Source organism: Pimephales promelas, chromosome 10, assembly GCF_988280905.1.
Source record: "Pimephales promelas chromosome 10, fPimPro1.hap1.1, whole genome shotgun sequence".
NCBI classification, from domain to species: domain Eukaryota; kingdom Metazoa; phylum Chordata; class Actinopteri; order Cypriniformes; family Leuciscidae; genus Pimephales; species Pimephales promelas.
In genome coordinates this window covers 1516712-1539033 of record NC_142778.1, presented here as the reverse complement: position 1 = coordinate 1539033, position 22322 = coordinate 1516712, and the positions used below count along the sequence as shown (strand labels likewise).

The 22322-nt window shown below is 38.0% G+C and overlaps 1 protein-coding gene across 1 annotated transcript in view; it reads right to left on the bottom strand.

The window, feature by feature from the left end:
- LOC120459924 (leucine-rich repeat and fibronectin type III domain-containing protein 1-like protein) overlaps nt 1-21864 on the bottom strand; it is a 174518-nt gene extending 152654 nt beyond the window's left edge. Inside the window, exon 1 of the mRNA XM_089135260.1 lies at nt 21105-21864. The gene's annotated coding sequence lies outside the window, so the exon portion shown is untranslated. The remainder of the gene's footprint in view (nt 1-21104) is intronic.
- Between the last annotated feature and the right edge of the window lie 458 nt (nt 21865-22322).

The following is a 22322-nucleotide window of genomic DNA, read 5'->3' as shown; positions in this document are numbered from 1 at the left end:
TTGATTAGACCCTTAGTCGTCGTCTGGAATCGTTTAAAGTCCTTCGAACAGTTTGCACTGAAACTCTCAGTTGGACCTTGAACCGTTTGGTTCCCATTGAAGTCCATTATATGGAAACAAATCCTGGAATGTTTTCATCAAAAACCTTAATTTCTTTTCGACCGAAGAAAGAAAGACATGGACATCTTGAATGACATGGGGGTGAGTAAATTATCAGCAAAAGCTTTTTGAAGCGTGTTTAAACACCCAATTTGCTACAACACGGTTTCGGGAAACGGTCGTGACGAGCTAGTGTATTTCTTCAACGATTTACGAGAGTTACGCCGCTGTACGGGAAACACACACCAGGTCAGGTCTACTGTCCTCCTCATTACTATTTTCAACCGTCATCTGGGGACGGCAGGAGTACTGCAGGTAGAGGGATGTCCTAGTTACACTCGTGCCTTCAGAACAGACGGGGAGGACACAAGAACACCATCTGATCACAGAAACTCTGTCTTCAATTAATAACGCTAATTGAGCTGTCAGAGGAAAATATTCCATGGTAAAACGAAACAATATGGAGGCATATGCACGCCGGCAACGTTAAATGACATTCTTACCTTTGTGTCTGTGTGTGTTTTCTAATAGAGTTTTAATGAAATCATTTTGTGATGTCAATTACAGAAAGCCCAAAGCTGACTTCCAGTTTTCAATTAATAAAGGCCTGCAGGTGTGATTAGATAAGCAACAGTGTGATTACGAAAACAAAAGACATCTCAAATGAGAAACAACTAGTTAACTTTTATTAATGTCATTGTTGTTGTTGTTAAACAGAGAAATGCAAAAAAAAAAAAAAAAAAAAAAAAATCATGATTTTCCAGTTGTCAATGGAATAAGACATCAAAACTTAAATTAAAATATATTCTCTAGAAGAAAAAAAAAAATTTTAAGAAAAAAAAATACAGGAATATAATATATTTTAACTGGATAACACAGTCTCATCCCAAAAAGTCATATAACTGACGTTTTGGGACGTATTTTGACCATACGTCAATTTCCGCCTTTTTAGGGCCCCCTTAAACGTCGGTAGATGGCGATCCCGGGCCGTCATACAACTGACGCTTTACCTTTAACGTCAGTTAGGTGACGGGTTAGGTTTAGGGTTAGGTTTAGGTATGGGGTAGAGTTAGGATCCCATAACCTCATCTACCGACGTTTAAGGGGGCCCTAAAAAGGCGAATATTGACGTATGGTCAAAAGACGTCCCAAAACGTCAGTTATATGACGTCTTGGGATGAGACCGGGTTGAACTGGAATACTACTACTACTACTAATAATAATAATAATAATAATAATGAAATTACATATGACATTATAAAATATACCCTTAAATTAATTTTAGATGTCTTACCCCATTGGTGTATACATTATTCTTAGCAATTTCCATTATACAATTGCAGTTTTCACAAAGTTCACAGGAAGTTTGTATATTTTTTTTTTACTGGAAATTGAGACAAAAATTGCACGGGTTTAATAATAATAAAAATGCATTGCCAGAGAAAGGACAGGTAATTATGCAAAGAAGAGGAAGGGAATGGAAGCTGAGAATGTCACGAGCTGGATCCGAACCCACATCGATCACATCTCCAACTATTATTGTACTCCAGCTGAAACAAACTGCCCTCACTCTCCTCCTGAAAACATATCAACGATCACAGTTGCAGGAAGTCTTCACGGTCAATAGATAATACTCTGCGATGACCAGAAACGTGATTTACCCAGTTACCTTGAGTATTGATCCATAAGCCACACGGGTTCCTCTCACTTGCAGTAAGTTCAAAACGAGGAATCACAACGTGTGCATCAGACGTGTGCAATTGGCATTTCAACCAAAGTTTATATGAGTACATATAATGATGAGATCTCGAGATACTAGATGCCAACGTTCTCTCATTTGGTAAAACCGCTCTGAGGAGTGTGTTCGCCTGAGGCGTGTGTGTTAGGATATGCACCCGAGCTCAGAATAACACATGCCATTTTTCTCCATTCAATGCAATCTCTGCCTCTAACAGAACAGAAGCGACACGGAAAATGCATTAATGGAGAATCGCACCCGAGGGTCCGCGATCGCCTCGCACCGACCGACGCACACGGGATGCTCTCTCTGCCACGTCGGTTCAGAAAATCCTCCTGAAGGAATGACCCTCCATGTTATCTGTAGAGACGCAGCTCAATGTGATATAAAAGAGGAGGTTCGATTGGCTGGAGCTGAATGTCTAATACGAGCGATTTAGTCAAAGCTGAAGCTCGGAGATCAGCGGGAGAAAAATGAGTGCGAGATGTTTCTGAAAAGAAGATGAGGAAGTGTAACAAGATTATTTCCCATTACCTCAGGCAACATCCAGCCAGAGCCGTACGTCCAAATCTCTCCTCAATCCAGTCCAGCGCTCATTCTAATCCCAATCAAGCACATAATTACCCAAAGGGGGATGGCTCGAAATATTCTTCGTGTGAAAACGTGATAAATTAGGCATGATGATATTTTGCATATTTCGAATGCCGGGCGCTTCGTTGTTTGCATGTGTTATACTTCATTTTTCACTTCGGGAAGATATGCATGTGTGAATTTCAGCATGAACACGTTCTGTGACAATTTCTTTATCCAAACGTGACAAGTGTGTGTGTTGCAAAATGACACATCTGAGACGGCTCTGTGAAACAAAACAAGTAAAAAAAAAAAACCTGTAATATCATGGAGACTCAATAATCATAGAGAATGGCTCATTTAAGATCTGACAGAGACATGAACCAGACGTGACACGTCTACCGAAGATGTATTGAATCCTTGAATCCTTGGTTATGCATTTTAGAAATAGCCAGATTACATATTATTATTATTGGAGACATAGCATTTAAAGAAAGACTTGAAGCAGTCTGTGATTTCTGTTGTTGAGCATATACAATCTCAACCCAGTAAAACTGAAAACTCAGTTTGAACTACTGCCATTCATTTTTAAGTAAAAGTGGAGCCGAATATAATTTGCAATTCAATTTTTTAACCACTTTAAAACCAAAACTACTTTCTTTCGTCTATAGAAGACCAAAGGCAAATCTCTGGAGGGTTGTCGCTATCTTTTTCCATGCAGTTACAATGAACGGATACTGAAGCTTTTAGACTCCAAAAAAAGATGAAACGTATCATGAAAACACTGCTATATTCATATAGTCTTTGTGCAAGACACTGGATTTTAAGCCATTATTTATTAAAAGCAAAAACTTGGCATAACTCTAGTTATCTTTGAGACATGCAGTCAGGGTTTGTGAACAAATTCTTTGTCTTCAATAGCCGTGTTTCTCCTGTCAAAAGCGTGCTGGTGTGTCAGGTTCCCGTTTCCAGTATCACTTCCAGGGGTTGATCAGGCCTCATCTGGGCCTCCTCTGGCCCCCTTTGGGCCTCATCTGGGCCTCTTTCGGGCCTGCTTTGGGCCTCCTCTGAGCCTCATCTGGACCTCCTTTGGGCCTCTTCTGGGCCTCTTCTGGGCCTCATTTGGGCCAATTGCCAGGGGTTTTGTTTTTTCAAAATTATGAAATATTATTCCAGTTTAAAATAGCTGTTTTCTATATAAATATATTGTAAAATGTAATTTACTCATGTGATCAAAGCTAAATGTTTTCAGTTTTCAGTGTCACGTGATCCTTCAGAAATCATTATAATGATTAATAACAACTATAGTTTAGAAAAAGCATAAAACAACATGAGGATGTGATTTGCTCGTTGGCGTGGGCTTGAACATCTGAAAACTCACTGCAGAAATCTTTCTGAAAAGGCTTGACCCTGTGCCTAAGGATATTTGTTATGGGTTAGTTTAAACTACATTACCCATGTTCCCTATCCCTGTAGCCTTAGCCATGTCAACACAGGTGTCTGGCATTACACAATCAGGAGAGGTGATTGACTAGAGCCTTTATGTATGGCCATGTTCACTTTGTTTGTAAGCCTCTGAAGAAGGTCGTAATTGATGTTGCACAGTTTTTTTTCAATTTTTCATGAAGAGTCAAGGCTGAAAATAACCAAGATATTACAACAACATAGCGATTGAGAGAAGCGTTGTGTACGGCCTAGTAAATATTGACCAGCTAAAGACTTTATTCAGATATCATCACCTTTATCTGCCTTTCAAATCTCTGCTCAACTTGCTGCCCATTCTCAGGGGAGTCTAAGCAAAACACAACTGTGGCAATGAAGCCTTGAATTGTTTTTCAGTGCCGGCATGGTGAAATTGATTTTGAAGGTGTGAAAAATGCTCAGCTGAGCCCTCGCCGAAGGGACGTGTGATGGGGTGTAGGTGTCCGCAAAGCTGTAGATCGAACAGTGAATTGTCAAGCCGTTTGGAAATGGCCTCTCTCTGTATGTGGATCGAATGGCAAGCTGTTGACTCTGTTTGTTAATGGACTATTGTTTCCCTTGAAAGCTTCACATCGCTATAAAAACACAATAACCATAAAGTTTTATTTCTGTTTTCTTATTTATCCACGATGCTAGAATCAGTTGTGAAAGCATTATATAAAGAAGGAAGGAATTACTTTAATTTACAATAAAAATAAAGTGGCTTTTAAAAAAGTAATTTGGCCTTGAAATCATATTTGCCAAACTCCAATGAATATTTCATCAGTGAATCTGGTCCAGCTGTGCTAGACACACACAGAACAGGATCTCCGTGCGTATCATTTTGAAAAACAGAGCATTGGTGGCCTCGGGAAACACTAAATGCAGATAAACACTTAAAGCGTTTCTCTTACTGTCCAGGAACAGCGGGGCTCCCGTGAGAGCGTGTTCAAGCTCACCCCACTTATTGCTTTATTTGGGTGGTGGAACTGCAGCTGAGAGCTGAAGCATCGCAGAGAAAAAATATATATATATTTTTTAAAAAGTTTGGAATAATCAACTTTTTTATTTTTTAATCGACATTTTTTGCATCAAGAAATCTCTTATGCTCATCAAGGCTGCATTGATTTGATTAAAAAAATATTTATATAAATATTTATTTAAAATAGCTGTTTTCTATGTGAATATACAGTAAAGTGGAATTTATTCCTGAGATCTATCATTACTCCAGTCGTGTCACATGATCCTTCAGAAATCACTCGAATATGATGATTCAATGCTCAAGAAACATTAACAATGTTGAAAACAGTTGTGTTGCTTTGTGGAATCCATGATACATTCTTTGACAAATGAAAAATTTAACAACATTTATTTGAAATGTAAACCTTTTGCAACATTAGAAATGTCTGTCACGTTTGATGCATTGAATGTTAAATAAAAAAAATTCTATTCGAAAAATATTAATATAGAAATCAGTTATTCGTAAATTGTAATAATAATTAAGCGTAGTGTCAGTTCTGGTAGGTCATATTAGGCTACGTTTACACGGAAACGATTCTGAAGAGAAAACGCAAAAGTGGCGTTGCGTCATCACTTTTTATTCGTTTAGACGAACGTTTTGGGTGGGAAATCCGCGTGCAAATGGTGACGCAAAAGTGTGTGAAATTCAATATAGTATGAACTTCAGGCGGCTAGGAGTGCATACTACAACAACACCAAGTCCATGCGCCTGCGTACAACCTTCAGTGTCAAGCAGACTTTTGCGTTTTTACCGGTCTTTACCGTTTACACAGGAACCCGGCGGTGGAGCGTTTTTAAGATTTCCACTCTGGAGGGTGGTTTCACTTTTTTGCGTTTTTAAGCCTCAAAAACGACGTGTAAACGAAAGGCACATCCGATAAAATATTTGTCCGTTTTCACCCGGAAACATTGTTTCAGCTGATCCACGTCTCCAGCTCCAGTCAGAAAGTATACAAATCTTCAATTAATGATATCTGCAATACATTCACGTTGGTTCTGTTCTGTTCCCCCAAAGAGGGTTTTTGCTGCCGCCAATCCAAACTGTGTGCAAATGCAATATCGTATTTGACGATAGTAGTCCTGACTAGGGTTGGGTATCGTTTGAATTTGAACGATTCTGATTCCGATTCCGATTCCTTGTTTCGATTCCGGTTCCTAACGATTCTCGATTCCGATTCTTTTAAGAGGCAGGGTCAAAAAAGTTTAGCTAACCTTGCTAACCAACGGCCTTTCTGAAGGAAAAAATCCATTCTGAAGGAAATACTCCTTCTGTAAAAATACTCCTTTTGTCACAAATTTAGCATTTTGCCGAGATTTTGTTATTTTTAGAAAAGTGAAGCCACACTTTGGACCGCCGACGTAAGGTACTCATGTTCGACTCGCGTGGTTATGCCGACACTTCCGGTAGACGCTTCTTCGTTGGTGTTGTTCAGCGTTTTTTTCTTCCGCTCGGCGGACTGTGAATATCGAAACTAGGAATCGAAATTTTAACTTTTGAACGATTCCGGGAAAAACGAAAAGTTAGTCTCGGTTCCAATCGATACTCGATTCTTGATACCCAACCCTAGTCCTGACAGAATTTCACAATATTACTGCACTCTTAGAAGAAAAGGTTCTATATAGAACCTCAAAAGGTTCTAAAGCGCTACGTATTTGCAATGGAACCCCTAAAATGCAATGCATGAATGATCACAAAATTCAAGATATGGGGGTTAAAAAATGTAATTAATCAATATCACACGAAGAGTGCCGTTTCGGTTTTTATCCTCCAAAAATCAGCATGATTAAAATGGTACATTAAGTAACTACGACAGTTTAATAAACAATAATTTAATTACAACTGCACAATGTTGCAGAATAATGTAATATATGAATGAATAATAGCCTATAAAGAACCTTTGTGCCAAAAGGGTTCTTTCTTGTCATTATCAACATTTTTTTTTTTTTGCATAAAAGGTCCTTTGCAGTTGAGTAAATATATAGACCCCTTTTTTCTAAGAGTGTGTTTCAAAAAACATTAAACTGACCATTCTCGTTTATTATAAATGATTTATCCATGAAGATCATGATTTGTTTTATTTTTATTCCAGTGGCTCGTAATCATGAATATCTTCCCTTTCCTCTTGCAGGGTGGGGCAACCTGTCACTCACATGAGATCAGCCAATAGCAAACCACAACCATCCAATCAATTCCCCACGGACCCAATCAAGCCCCGCCCTATCTTTCTCAAGAAGCCATTTCACTCTGATATCACATTAGGGAACAATAGCACACACAAAAAAGATGGTTTGCTGACCTTAGACTGGTTTTAGGCCACATGATCCGTGCATGTAATGCTTTAAAGACCCGTCATGGACCCCAAAGTGAACCGTGTTGCTGGAATGTGTTGTATTTGTTGTCGTGTAGAGCAGCAGGAGCACATGTGACTTCTCTGAGTGCAGAACATGAGGGCGTCCAACAGAAATCTAATCACTGCAATCTCACTTCCACAGCGAGCGCCGACTGCGAAACTCCTGATCGATTACCACTCAGTTTGCCTGTGTGTGAGGGAATGTGTGCGTCTCCTACAAAGAGTTGTGTGTGCAAATGAAACATTTCACAAAGCCACCGAGTGTGCTGCTGATGGTTATTATATCTATTTTTGGACGAGCAAAGGACTGTGCACACGTGCGTACCTCTGTGTCAAGCCCCAATTAGACGTAATATGTGTCGAGGGTCTAGCAGGGGAGCTTGGTATGCTAATGATATGATCTGAAGAAGCTCTGGAGAAAGGGCGCATTAAATTCCTTGAGCCTCAAGGACTCGGGAAATATAAGCAATAACGGATCAATGCTTTGATCAATCGTAGCAATTACCGTTTAAAGCAGGTTTTTCTGTGCCACGCTAGCACTCTGCCTAGCATCATCACCCAGCATGCCACACTGCATCCTAAATGAAAAATTCATGAGGATCCCTTTTATAGGGAATATATCAAGTGCCAAATTACAGAGGATGAAACACACACACACACACACACACAAACAAACCCAGGCGATCTTTCTCTCTCATAAGCAGGTCCAGACAGAATCCACACACTTTTTTTTTTTGGGGGGGGGGGGGGGGGGGGATGTTCTGAGCTAATATTTTGGGGGCAGAATATGCAAAACTGGGATAAACGATACTCATAGTATGTGTATGAGTAGTTTTATATTATTTATGATATAGTATGTCTTCATGCAGTTATTTTTAATGGAAATTCAATCTCCAATGCTTTATATATCCCCCAAACGTGTCCTAATGCAACCTGATCTCATGAGAATACGTATGTATTTGTACGTAAAGTAATGCTCTATCATACGTATATATAATTACGTTTTATATGCGCAGAAACGTATAATACTGACGTATTTACTAGGGCTGGGTAATAAATATCGATTTCTCGATATTAATCGATTCTCATTTTTACAAACCGATATCGATTCTTAAATCTCAAGAATCGATTAGTCATCCTGTTTCATTTTATGAATGGGACATTGTATCGCGGCTGCGCGCATCCAACAAATCGCAATAATCTTTGTCCTTTGTTACTATTGATATGAAAGTCTCAATTTTCAAATTACGTCCATTTTCTTTAGAAACTCAAAAACATAAATAGAGTTTTGCCGTTTTGGCGTGAGATCGCTCTGGAGAAGCAGCAGTGCTGATCTCTCTTCCGGATTAATAATACCAGTCACAGCGCCAAATAAACATGAATGAGCATCTGAAAGTGTGTTAAAGATCGAGTACAACTTATCGAAATCCGTATCATGGCTTATTGAGTCACTCAATCAGCGTTTCAACCGTGGAAAGACGTCAATTAAACAGCTTGTAATCAATGTATCGTCATATTTACCTCAGAAAACCCACAGAAACTCGTTAGTCCACACTCGTTAGTATTCTTCAATATTTAATGCATATTTGAATAAATCTGGCAAGTTTTTATGACAGCCACCATTTAAATGTTTATATTTCATATAATCTTCTTATTATAAAAATAAATAAAAAAATAATTTAAGTGTTTGTATAGCTACAAAACAGTTAATTATTACCTTCATGTTAGGCTAATGAAGCCTATAGGCTACAATTAGACTATATATATATATATATATAGACCTTAGTTTACAGCATTTAAGAGATTTGATTTCCTTGAGAAAAATTGCCATTTATTGTAACTTATATCCAAAATAATCGATATTGAATCGAATCGTAATCGAAATCGAATTGCAAGCTTGTGAATCGAAATCGAATCGAATTGTGAAATTTGTCTCAATACCCAGCCCTAGTATTTACAGTACTAAAACGTAAAATATTTACGTATTGACAGCACAAAAACGTAATTTATTTACGTATGAACAAATCCACCGACGTACACATTTGTACGCATCACTTTATGCATATTAATATCATAGCATTATGTTTTGACTCGATTGCATTCCACTGTCTTATTAATGACGTTTTCAGTCGCATTTATTTATATACAGTAATACTCATAAATATTAACGTTTTGCTCATTTCGCCTGCATGGTGTTCAACTATACACTATAAAACCTTAAAAATACATTCTTTAACGTTACTCGTTCAACCATTTTGTAATAGTTTAAGCGTTTCAAACGTTCAAATAGTTCAAACGTTCATTGGCTCTTCCCTGCTTCGTCACAGTTTGCGACATGAAGGACTTGGTAACGGTTGGTTAGTTTAGTTCATTTGAAATGGAGAAGCGCGAACCGAAGCCGGATTTCACTCACAACCTGTCACTCACATGAGATCAGCCAATAGCAAACCACAACCATCCAATCAATTGCCAACAGACAAAATCAAGCCCCGCCCACATTTGTTCTTGTTCCAGAGGCGTTTCACTCGGAAATTATAAGGAAGAAAAGATTGTTTCAGGTTGACTAAAAATGTCTTCTTGTGGTTTTCTGCCAAAATAAAAGTTTACATTTATCAGAAAATACAATCTGGCATTAGTACATAAATAATTTCACATTATGAAACATTTAGGATATAAGTCGCCCTCTTCATTCCTCCTTCACTCTCTCTTTCTATTAATCCTGTCCATGCACACAAATAAATCCATTCAGAGACTTTTGATCAGACTAAAGAGGCAGTAAAAAGTCAGACTTAATTACTTGAGAATATCACTCAGGACAGTCATTTTGAGGGGTATTAAAATTATTCACAGATATTAGCCGAATGCGCAAACTGATAAAGAAGATAATGAAAGCAGTAATGATTTACTACTGGGTGCATTCAAAGTTTAATAAGTCTATAATGATTTAGCTAGATTAAAAGTGATTTTATGTGATAAAGGATACTGAGCAAATGAACAGCATGTGCTGTAATAAGGATGAAGACAAGACAACTGAAGTTCAAAGAAGTGAAAGTTCCCGATCTAATCGGCTCTTCCAGAAGATCCAGACTTTTGCAAAGACAGTGAGATGTGGAGGTCAGTGATCACTTCATGTCTGCACAGAGCAAAGCACAAATGTAAGATTAAAGGAACAGTTCTTCCCAAAAAAAAAAAAAATGAAAATACCTAGCCTGACTTCATACTCGTATTCTAGTCATGAGTGAACTGTTCCTTTAAGAATGAGTATAATAATAAGTCCACAGTAGTGGCATGAAGTTAGTGTCTTCACAGAGGAGAGAAAAGAGAGGTCCATTAGTCTCTCCTGTCACTAGGCTAAATAGTATATGAGTGTCTTTTTCTAGGTTTGAGGCTTTGAATTTTTTAAAACGTTGTGGCAAGAATAGCAGTCCATACCAGACGACAGGGCGCTGTAGTATCAATTTACTATTTTCCATGTCATAATGTCATAGTCATCGATTTTAGTCTATTTTTAATTATCTGTCATATTACAATAGGCTAAAACGACTGACAGTGATTTTAAAATTTGATTAAATTGTATTATTTAGCTTTTTCTGTCTGGATGTTTACTGATTTGCCCTGTTGCCAGAGTTCATTAGGTCTGTAACAGGGACGTCCATGGCAGACGCTAAACATTTGCCAAGACCAATCCGCTTACAAGAGATTTCACCACTTGCTGCTGACTCACATGACTTATGAAATGTTGTGGAAAATCTTTCTTTTGTGAAGACCAAAGTCACGTCAAGACATTGTGCAAGCGATTAAATAATTCCTGCTTCTCTGAGTCTCAGTCTAATGTGAAAAGAAGAAATACAAAGTCTGCATCGTAAATGACGACAACGAAAGCTTGAAAGTGAAGCACAACTGCCCAGCTGAATGCTGTTAATGTGACAGCTACTCGCGACTCATGGATGAGCATTGCATTTACTCTCCTTTTAATAACCAAGAGCTGATGCAATCTCTATACGAATGTGTTATTCATTTGCACAAACTAGACTTATCATAGTTCGTTCAGTTAATGACAATATCAATCCACTACAAGTGTGCGGAGTAAGCCTACAGCCTATTATTCACAACGCCGTGTCGGTTGCATTGACGTCCCCTTCTCCAACACGGCCGGGTTAAGTAGGTCCATTAACTCAACCCTGCAACCAAAACACACTTTGACCTTGGCCGGAGAGTCGGAGAGCAACGAAGCCATGAGCAAAACGCCATTAGCTGCCTGTAATGAGGCGAAACAATCTGACAGTCTATTAGATGCACACCAATAATAAGGTCGGTAAATATCAGTAAATACAAGCCCATATCAATGCATTTTTAATTAGTCATAAAATATTGATGCTTAAAAGCACATGTCCACATATACAAATGATTGTCTCACCTAATACCCATCTGTGCTGCCTAAGGCCTTAATAATCAAATCAAATCAACCCTGTCTCATTCTTATCTCTTTATTTCACAAACAAACTTCATGTTTGACACAAAAAGCCACTTTCCTTTTCCTTAAAGGAACAGTATTTTCTTCCCTATGTGAGTGAAACGCTTCTGGAAAAATAACAAATGGGGGCGGGGCTTGATTGTGTCCGTGAGGAATTGATTGGCTGGTTGTGGTTTGCTATTGGCTGATCTAATAGAGAGCCTAAGTCCCGCCCCTCCGCTTCCGGCTCATGGGACCTTATTTCGGAAAAAAATATGAATGGTAGTCAATGGCGAGAGACAACTTATCTTTTTATTCCGTCTGAACTGTGCCCTCAATTACACAAAATGATGTTTGTCAATTTAAAAGCTAATTCTGAAAGTCAAAAACGTCGCAGTTTGTCATAAAACAGAAGAGTAACATTTAGTTGTATGTGAAAATCGCTCTATGAACTACATCTCCCAGAAGCGAAACAACGAGCGAGATCCGCTGCTCGTCTGGTACAAAACACTCAGGTAGGACGGCGTAACGTTACGATTATAACGTACGACTGTAAACAATGACAGACGTTAGCCTCAGTAAAGTTAGCTTCATTCATTGAGAGAAAATGTGCGCCTTTGGGGTTTGTAGTCTTTGTAATTACGTATTTTCACAGTCTTATACCTCAACGGTTTTACATCAAACTGCGACTTTCTTTACTTTAAAATGCATCTTTTTAAATTGACAAACATCATATGTGTAATTCAGGGCACAATTCAAACCAGATCAAAATATTAGTTGTCTCTCGCCATTGAATACCATTCAATATTTTTCCGAAATAAGGTCCCATGGTGGTCGACCGGAAGGGGAGGGACTTAGGCTCTCTATATGATTGACAGGTTATAGCCCCGCCCTCGTCATCAGAAAAGAGACGTCGCTGTTATTCTGATTCAAGATTATTAAAACAATAATGATGTGCACTGATAAATCATATCGAAAAAACAACAACAAAATTTTGATTTCATGGTGACTTCAGGGCTTGTTAGTAACGTCTAATAAATGTTGGATTGTTCAATAGTAATTCAAATATTTGTCTTTTCTCACAATCCTTTTCAAACACGCCCCAACTTTTTCTGATACATAAACATCATCCAAAACATGGCTGTTATAACGATAATGGCCGCGTCTGTTGTTGTAGTCACCATATCTTCGTCAATTAACACCGCACACTCCATTTCATTGTGTCTGGCATCATAAAAGCCATGCTTTCCACTCATTTCCCGACAGCCTTCCTTGCCTAATGATAATGAATTTGTAAATATGAGTCTCATCTGTTAGACTAGATGAAATAAACCTCCTTATGCTGTTTAGAGGAGAGAGCAATTACAAACAGAAGCGAACGACATCAGCAGTGTTGGGTCGTAAGTAAAGAAAGTCAGCTCTTCTAGCATCAGCAGCCACACGGACACAGGAAGTGAGGTAATTAAATGCTGAGAAGACGATTGATTGGCTATTTTTGGCGAGAGGCTTTTACGGCACGTTGTGTGTGGTTGAAACCTCAGTCCCTCGCAAACATGAGCTGCAGATCTTTGACTTTGAAGCAGCGAGATGAATGTGTGCATTAATGCTGAACATAATTGTAAGCCATGCAGCTTCTGTTATGACTTACTTACTTGTAATAGAGTCCTTTTTCACAATAGTATTAGGTTTTGGAGAGTTACAATGAAGTTAATGAATGTACTTCGTTGGTTTTCATACTTGAATGTTCATTATTTATCTTATAATTGACGTTGTTGCGGCTCCTCTCTTCCCAGTCTGTCAGTAACGCTCTGTTTGCTTCCTGTCTCTGTGAAGCCCCTCCTCCTGAAAAGCACACTGTGCTCTGATTGGTTGGCTGGAGCAGTGGGTTGTGATTGGTCGAGCGCTTTCGAGTGTGATTGGGAAATGCCCCGCCCCTTTCCATAACCACCACTACTAACTAACTCAACCAGGCCCCGCCCCCTTTATTCTGCGTATGGATTATTATAATGAGGAATATTGTGATGTTTGTTCCAATGGAGGCGTTTCAGGAGTTCAGAAACACTGACATTTATATTAAAACCTTGTTCAACACAACATTACACATGCTAAAGAAAGATGAATGTGTAAACAAGCACATCAAGACCTTTACTTTGAGTTAATTTTATGATTGTTAACTTCAGTGTAGCTGTATGCATGCAACCTGATCCTCATTAATAGCCTTTAATCCAACACTATAAAGCTCATTTGACATTTTCCAAAGAGGCTTATAGCAAACGCTGTGTCGATCGACTATGAGAGGATGGATTCACACACACAGACCTGTCATATCTATCATAACCGCACTTTACTGCATTAATAAACATATCCCTGTCACCAACAATCAGTCCAAGCACATCAACATTACTTCTCAAGCATGATCCATATCAACAGGAGGTGCAGAAATCATGAATATACACACGGGGAGAGAACAGATTTGGAAAGTTTGACCCTTCATATTCTTGTTTACTACTATCATCCCACAAATGTATCGCCTTCTGTAATAACTCAATGTGATGTATGAATAATGCGAACATTATGACGAATTATCTGCATTATTTAATGCGTTTCATGTATGGAGCGAACTGTTATTGTGAGTAAATACTCCCATTGAGGAACCAATCATGTCCAGTCATGCGGAGAGATACTCTCTATATGAAGATTTCAGAACATTAACTTCAAACACGTCATTATGTTTTAATCAAAGAGCTAAATGAGGATATTTTGTTAGAGCGTGATCAATTCTTGCATGCATTCGCTTTATGTATTCAGATCACAGAGGCGGTAAGAGAATGATAAAGTCCTCGAAATCCTCTAATCCAGGAGAAGACGTGCTGGAACCAGAGACCAAGCTTTCTCAAACCTGCACTGTAGAGCTGTGTGTGTGTGTGTGTGTGTGTGTTATTTTAGCAATAATGAAGTCACGTAAAAACGTTAGCTTGCCAAGCTCATTTCCGCTACAGAATTAAATATTTTAAAAGATAACTATGCACAATTGCAGGTTTATATCTCGCAATTCTGACATCTTTGCTCACACTTGTGTATAAAGTCAGAATTGTGAGATACTATTGGTCAAATATGGACAAACCCAAATGTTGGGTTAAAAATGTAATTTAAACATTTAACCCAATGGCTGAGTTTGTCCATATTTGACCCAAAGATGGGTTAAAACAACCCAGCATTTTTTAGAGTGCAAGTGAAGGGTGTGCGCACAATAGTTTTGATAAAATAAATTATCAAAACAAAAATAAATTATTATTTTTTATTTTTTTATTTTTTTTTTGATAATATGATTGTATACAGTATTCTGACTTTATAACACAATTGTGAGGAAAAAAAGTCAGAATTGTGAGATAAATAATCGCAATTACCTTTTTTAGGGTGTGCGCACAATAGTTTTAATAAAATAAATTAATAAAATATTAATTTCTGACTGTATAACACACAAATGCGAGTTTATATCTCACAATTCTGTGATTGTGAGATATAAACTCGTTACAAAGTCCAGTTTGAAGGAAAAAAGACCGTTTTTTTTTTCCCTCGGAATTTGGCGTTTATACAGTATTCTGACTTTATAACACAATTGTGAGAAAAAAAAGTCAGAATTGTGAGATAAATATAGTCGCAATTACCTTTTTTATTCTGTCAGAAACAAGTATCCACACTCTAAAAAATCCTGGGTTGTTTCAACTCAAATTTGGGTTAAATATGGACAAACCCAAATGTTGGGTTAAAAATGACATTTAAACATTTAACCCAATGGCTGAGTTTGTCCATATTTGACCCAAAGATGGGTTAAAACAACCCAGCATTTTTTAGAGTGCAAGTGAAGGGTGTGCGCACAATAGTTTTGATAAAAAAAATAATCAAAATAAAAATAAATTAATTTTTTGAATTGTTTTTTTATAAAATAAATGTATACAGTATTCTGACTTTTATAACACAATTGTGAGAAAAAAAGTCAGAATTGTGAGATAAATAATCGCAATTACCTTTTTTATTCTGTGTTCGGAAACAACCGTCAAAAGGGTGTGCGCACAATACTTTTAATAAAATAAATTAATAAAATATTAATTTCTGACTGTATAACACACAAATGTGAGTTTATATCTTACAATTCTGAGAAAAGATGTCAGAATTGTGAGATATAAACTCGTTATAAAGTCCGGTTTGAAGGAAAAAAGACCAATTTTTTTCCCTCAGAATTTGGCGTTTATATTATTCTGAGTTTATAACACAATTGTGAGAAATAATGTAATTTAAACATTTAACCCAATGGCTAAGTTTGTCCATATTTGACCCAAAGATGAGTTAAAACAACCCAGCATTTTTTAGAGTGCAAGAAAAGGGTGTGCGCACAATAGTTTTAATAAAATAAATGAATAAACTATTAATTTCTGACTGTATAACACACAAATGCGAGTTTATATCTCACAATTCTGAGAAAAGAAGTCACTGCAAGACATAAACACGCTATAAACTTATAAAGTCCAGGTTGAAGGAAAAAGGGCTGATTTTTTTTCCTCAGAATTTGGCGTTTATACAGTATTCTGTGAGAGAAAAAAAGTCTGAATTGTCGCAATTACCTTTTTTATTCTGTGTCGGAAACAAGCATCCATAGAATACATGTAGCTTTATAGTTGCTTAAGGTTTACTACAGTAGCCTTAACAGCAGTGTTTCCCCCCATTGTTCTTGGCAGAAGTAGAGGTCTCCAACATTAAACGTTTGCACACGCTTGACTGTTAAAGTTTTCGATGGGTCTATTTTGAACTCCTGTTCACACAACAGTGATTGAGATAATTGGTTGGTGTTTAGCTGAGTAGACATTCAAAGACAACCACCCTTCCCTCTGCCAGGCCTCGCGCTGCTCTGGCATTACACACAGTGTGTGTTCCACCCACAGGCATTAGCTATTAGTGTTCCCCACTGCAGACCCTCATGCAGAGAGCTGAGTAAGAGAGCGGTGTTTACACTGCAGATGCATGAACAAATGATCAGCAGAAGAAAGAGAGCGAGTCCCCCAGGCAGGGGAACGCAAGACGAGAGGAACACTGTGGAAGAAGAACAGCACATTAAAACAAGAGAGGGGAGAATGAACGGATGGATGCCTCACGTCCATGAATCTTGTATGTGATATGCAAGTGCCATTTCTTCGGCGTTAAAATAGAAAATGCACCCGCATCTTCCTTCAGTCGCCGCCTGACTTGACTGACACCGAACGCTCACATGCATGTTGTCATGCACGCTCTGTGATGTGTGCGCTCACTGCCTCGGGGTAACGTGGCTGAAAATGCTCGTGCATGAAAAATATCTGATGTGTGTCCCAGGCCTGTAGCTGTGTACATGCAAACCTGCACATAAGCATGTTATTTTGTTCATATTTTTAGTATAAAATATGTTTTGCATTAAAATAATAATAAAAAAAAAACAATATTTCAAAAAACAATACAATTTTTTTTTTAAATAATAACAATGGTAGCATTTTATATTAGTTAACTTTATTTAATGCATTTAACTAACATGATCAATGCATTTGTATAATAATATAAATTATACTGGTTTATTAAAATTAAAATATAACTTTATAGTAAAAAAAACAAAAACAAGTGGTAACACTTTACAATAAGGTCCCATTAATTAACATTAGTCAATGCATTTATTGCAACTAACAATACATTTGTTACAGTATTTGTTCATCTTTGTTCATGTTAATTAATGAAAAAATACTGCTGTTCATGCTAATTCGGGTCCATTATATCATTTTCAAAATCCCCCTGTGGTGAAAATCAAGCTTTGAATGTTGTTTATAAGTCAAGGTGTTTTAACACACACTATGTGTAAAGTGGACAGCATTGCTGAGTATTTCCTCCTTAAAACTGCAGTGAACCAAAGACAGTCTCAAAAACACGCTTTGAATTCGCTGGTGTTTCTGACGTCACAAACCACCTTGTAACCAATCAGATCATGAGCTTTAGCTTATCGTTCTGTGAAGCAAGCGGAGTCTCTCTGTTGATATGAAAATTCAGGTACATTTAGCATTACAGCGGGTGAGTTATGTATATAATGTATATTACAATGCTAATCCCCATCCACTGATGACTACTTCCAGCAGGATAATGCACCATGTCACAAAGCTCCAATCATTTCAAATTGGTTTCTTGAACTTGTCAATGTGTTGACTGTAGTAAAATGGCCGCCACAGTCACCAGATCTCAACCCAATAGAGCATCTTTGGGATGTGGTGGAACGGGAGCTTCATCCCACAAATCTCCATCAACTGCAAGATGCGATCCTATCAATATGGGCCAACATTTCTAAAGAATTTCCACTCATAAGGCAGTTCTGGAGGAGAATGGTGTTCCTAAAAATCCTATGTGAGTTCATGTTAACTAATGTTAACAAATAGAGCCTTATTGTAAATTGTTACCATAATAACAAAGCAAGTTCAAAAACCTTTTTACATAAAGCCAATTGCAAATAACTGGGAGTTGAATCAACAGCAGTGATCCATCTATTAAGTGGGAGGACAGAAATAACATCTAGATGACACAAGATTAGCCGAGAACTGATCAAAGAATCCTATAATGGCAAGTGTGGTCTGAACTTCACGATTAACATCCGTGCATTTCAGGAAAAGTTAGAGATGAAAGAATCGAGAGATTGTTACTGAGCCGAGAATCAGCCGTAGAGCCAAACCGAGAGGAGAGCTGGACTGAAAGGAGATCAGAGTGGCGTAAGATAAAATACTAAAGTATGGAAAATTTCAGACATAAACAAGCCATTGCAGCATTTCATCTCTACACTCTGACGTTTTTCAAGGTTATATCTCACAATGTTGATACTTTTCCTCAGAATTTTACTGTAAAAAAAATATTGTTGGTTTTAACTTAAAAAAGTAAGTAACCTGGTTGCCTTAAAATTTTAAGTTGATTGAACTGGAAAAAGTGAGTTAATACAATGAAAGAGATTGATTTAATCATCAGAAACTCAAAATAATAAGTTATCTGAACTAAATAGATTATTTAAGTTTATTTGACAAAAGTCACAAAATGTTGTGATAACAAATCTTGAAAATATATATGTATATATTTTTACAGTGTATCTTGGTTGTGTTTGTTTCCTCCACAAAATTAAAAAAATAAAAATAAATAAATAAATAAATAAAAGCTAATTGTGACATTTTAATCTTACATAAGTGAGTTAATAATCTTGCAGTCCTGGCATTTTTTTTTCTCTGAATTTCTTAATTTCTTATTGACATTTTTTTTTTTTTTTGTCCTAGAGTAAAATAATAAAAAGGTAATTGCAACTTTTTATCTCAAAATTCTGACTTTTTCTCACAGAAAAATGTAAGTCATTTGTGACTTTTTAGATCTTGCAATTTTTACATTTTGCTCAGAATTGCGAGGTAATTGTCCCAGAATTGCCTTTTTTACTTTTAATTGCATGGCAGAAATAAGCTTCCACACCATGGAGATTTTTTTTTTTTTTTGGAAAGTTTCATCATTGTGCTTTATTAATACACTTGACCTCCAAAGAACAAACCCATATCAGCCTTTATCCTGTAGTGTTCCTACACACACACACTCAAGCAGGCCAAGCGTACGGGTGGCTGAGTAACGGCACCGGCTGAACACAGGCATGAGAGAGGCCTTGCTTTGCCTCAGGGGCGCCAGATTCAGAGTAACAGACTCTCACACTCATATTCCCAGAGAGTGGCCATGTCTGACTGAGAGAGAGAGATAGAGAGAGAGAGAGAGAGAGAGAGAGAGACATGCCAACAACACTGATGAACATGTGCAGAAAGCATGCATTCACTGATGACCTTTTTCCAAGCTCCAAATGTAACCAAGCTGCCAGAAGCAGAGCTTGACTGCAATATGACAAAAGACTGACATACTACAATACAAACTGATCTTGATGACAATAAAGCATATTTGAACCCAATTCTCAGTCCTAATCAAGCTAAAGGAAGATGCCAGCAAAGTTTTCTCCAGCGAAGTGTATAAAGTGAATCATCCAGAGTGTCTTTTTAATGTATCCAAGATAAAATAAGTTATTTCTACCTGACCTATAACCATTAAAAGTGCAATAGAATGCATATATATATATATATATATATATATATATATATATATATATATATATATATATATATATAATAATAATGTGTACACAATAATTGAACAGAATAGTATTTTTGACTTGAAAAAACGCTTAATTTTACAGTACAGTACTTACAGTATACTTACAGTTACCTAAGTACTGGCTAATATACGGTAAGTACGTTCAGGGTTAGTACTAGTTATTACCCAGTAATTGTAGTTACTAAAATAAGTACATAGTATTTACATGGGTAACTGGACTGTAAAAGGAAACGTTACCGGAAATGCCTTTTTACAGAAAATATTTTACAATGCATATTAGGGTAAAATAAATAAATAAATAAAATAGGCACTGAACTTGACAAAAACCTTTAATATGTGTATGTTTAGTTGTATTATTGTTTTTTTTTTTAATTTCTGACAGATTAAAGGAAAAGTCAAATCTCTTTCACACACTCACACACACACAGAGGCCAGTAATTACATACACTTCCACATGATATCAGACATCTATTAGGTGTGGCACAGCGATTACTGGACACAGAGAGATGAGCGTGCCAATGAAGTCTTATCAGTTCATTTGGGGAAATCTCATTGTGATTCATATCTAATAACGGCAATGGTGATTCTCCACTTGCAGCCAATCTATTTTTGGCTGAGAGGAATAGCAGTATTGGGATGCACAGCAGCAGCAGCACTGCTGTCTGTCACATGGCAACAGAGCAAAGCAGTGCTATCAGGGTCATAGTTCCTGAGATTGTTAGATTTCTGTCCAATATGACCTTCAAAGTCATTTTTTTACCTGGCTTTCTCTCTTTGTCCTACTCGCTCGCTCGCTTTCTGTGTTGTGTGAGACGGAGAAAGAAAAGTGCAGGCCGATTATTTCAACATTTCAAAGCACCTCTTCGCACACATTTGAGGCATTCATTTGACTTGAAACGGACACACACAACGCATGCTCTTAAATCATCTCAATTAAAGCAGAAGTGTGTGTTTGGCTGAAGAAGACTTTCCCCTCGGCTCAAACAGGGAGCTGTCCGAGGTCCTGAATCAACTAGATAGTCACTATAGCACTGAACTCATCGTTTGCATTTTAAAATAAGCACAAAGAGTGTAAAATATCACCGTCCGAGCATGCACCGAATCAATCTAATTTTCTCGCATCCTTCCGCAAAAGACAGATCAAGCACGACTCTCATCCATTAGCCGCTGAAAAGGTATAACAAATGTATAACAATGCGCCATTTAGACCAGGTTTGGAAAAGCCTACCTTGTTTGATTTTGTTCTTTTATCCAACCTAACTTTGCTCTCCAGATTTCGGGTCCGAAGGATCCTATAGCCCCCCGAGCGCGTGCACGAACTCTCCGACGAGTTGACAGCTGAAGATCATCGCTTTAGCACACGCGAATCCACCGGGCTCGATCACACGCGCGCGCGCGCGCGACGAGAGTGTTTTCTTGGGCTTCTGTCGAGCTCTGATGCATCGCCGTCTGATGCATGCATTTATTACGCACGATGTCCTTGACAAGTATCCACATCACATTGAACAGTGGAAACGGCGTTCAGTGCGCTGCAAACCCACGGAAACATACTTGTTCTTCACAAATTGCTCAAAGTCGTTCAGTATGCACACCATCTAATCCATGCAACCACTGGAAGTCCTCGCCTCGGCTCCACTACATCCAAACATTTTCCCAAGTCGCCTTCCGATGAATTATTCCTCTCCGGGACTCCGATGAGAGAAACGAGCTGCGCGTGTTAGAAATGAAGCTGTGTGGAAGAGGACGAAGTGTTTCTGCAGGTCAGCAATGGGAGTGGTGTGTGTGTGTGAGAGAGTGAGTGAGGAGAAACGCGCTCCACGCGCCGCAGACACGCCTCGCGCTGCCCACCGACAGAGTCCGCGAGATCCTGCTATCTTGACATGTTGCAATAAATCACATGTTCCTGAGATGGTGCTTTAGTTTTGTTGCAGGCATGAGATGAGTTTCAGATGAGACGTCAAACGTGCGCGTTTGCGTGCGCGCTTGTGTGTGTGTGTGTGAGAGAGAGAGAAGGAGAGAGAGGGGGGGGGGGGGAGATCAAAAACCCCCACGAGGATAGTAAAACCTGAAATATTTGCAGTAGCTGGTTTCTTCAGTATTAAAACGGCTCAATACACAAATATAGGCTAGTGTATAGCAAAAATGTATAGATGCAAATCAGTTACTTTAGAAGTGAGTTATATAGATAGATAATCATAAGATCTGTTTTAAAGCAGCCGAAGTCGGTGTAAAGTGTGTGGGTGCGCGTGCGCGGGAGGGGTCGGGGGTCTGTGTGCTCGAGAGGCTGATCTTGCATTTAAATTACAGCAAATACAGCACGTGAACGGAATGGATGTTTCATTTGGAAACGTGCTGTGAATTCTCATTCGCTTTGGTGAAGGAATGTTGAAAGTTTGGTGTTCAGGTATAAAAAATAAAATAAAAATGAAGAAATTCTCTGTAGGCC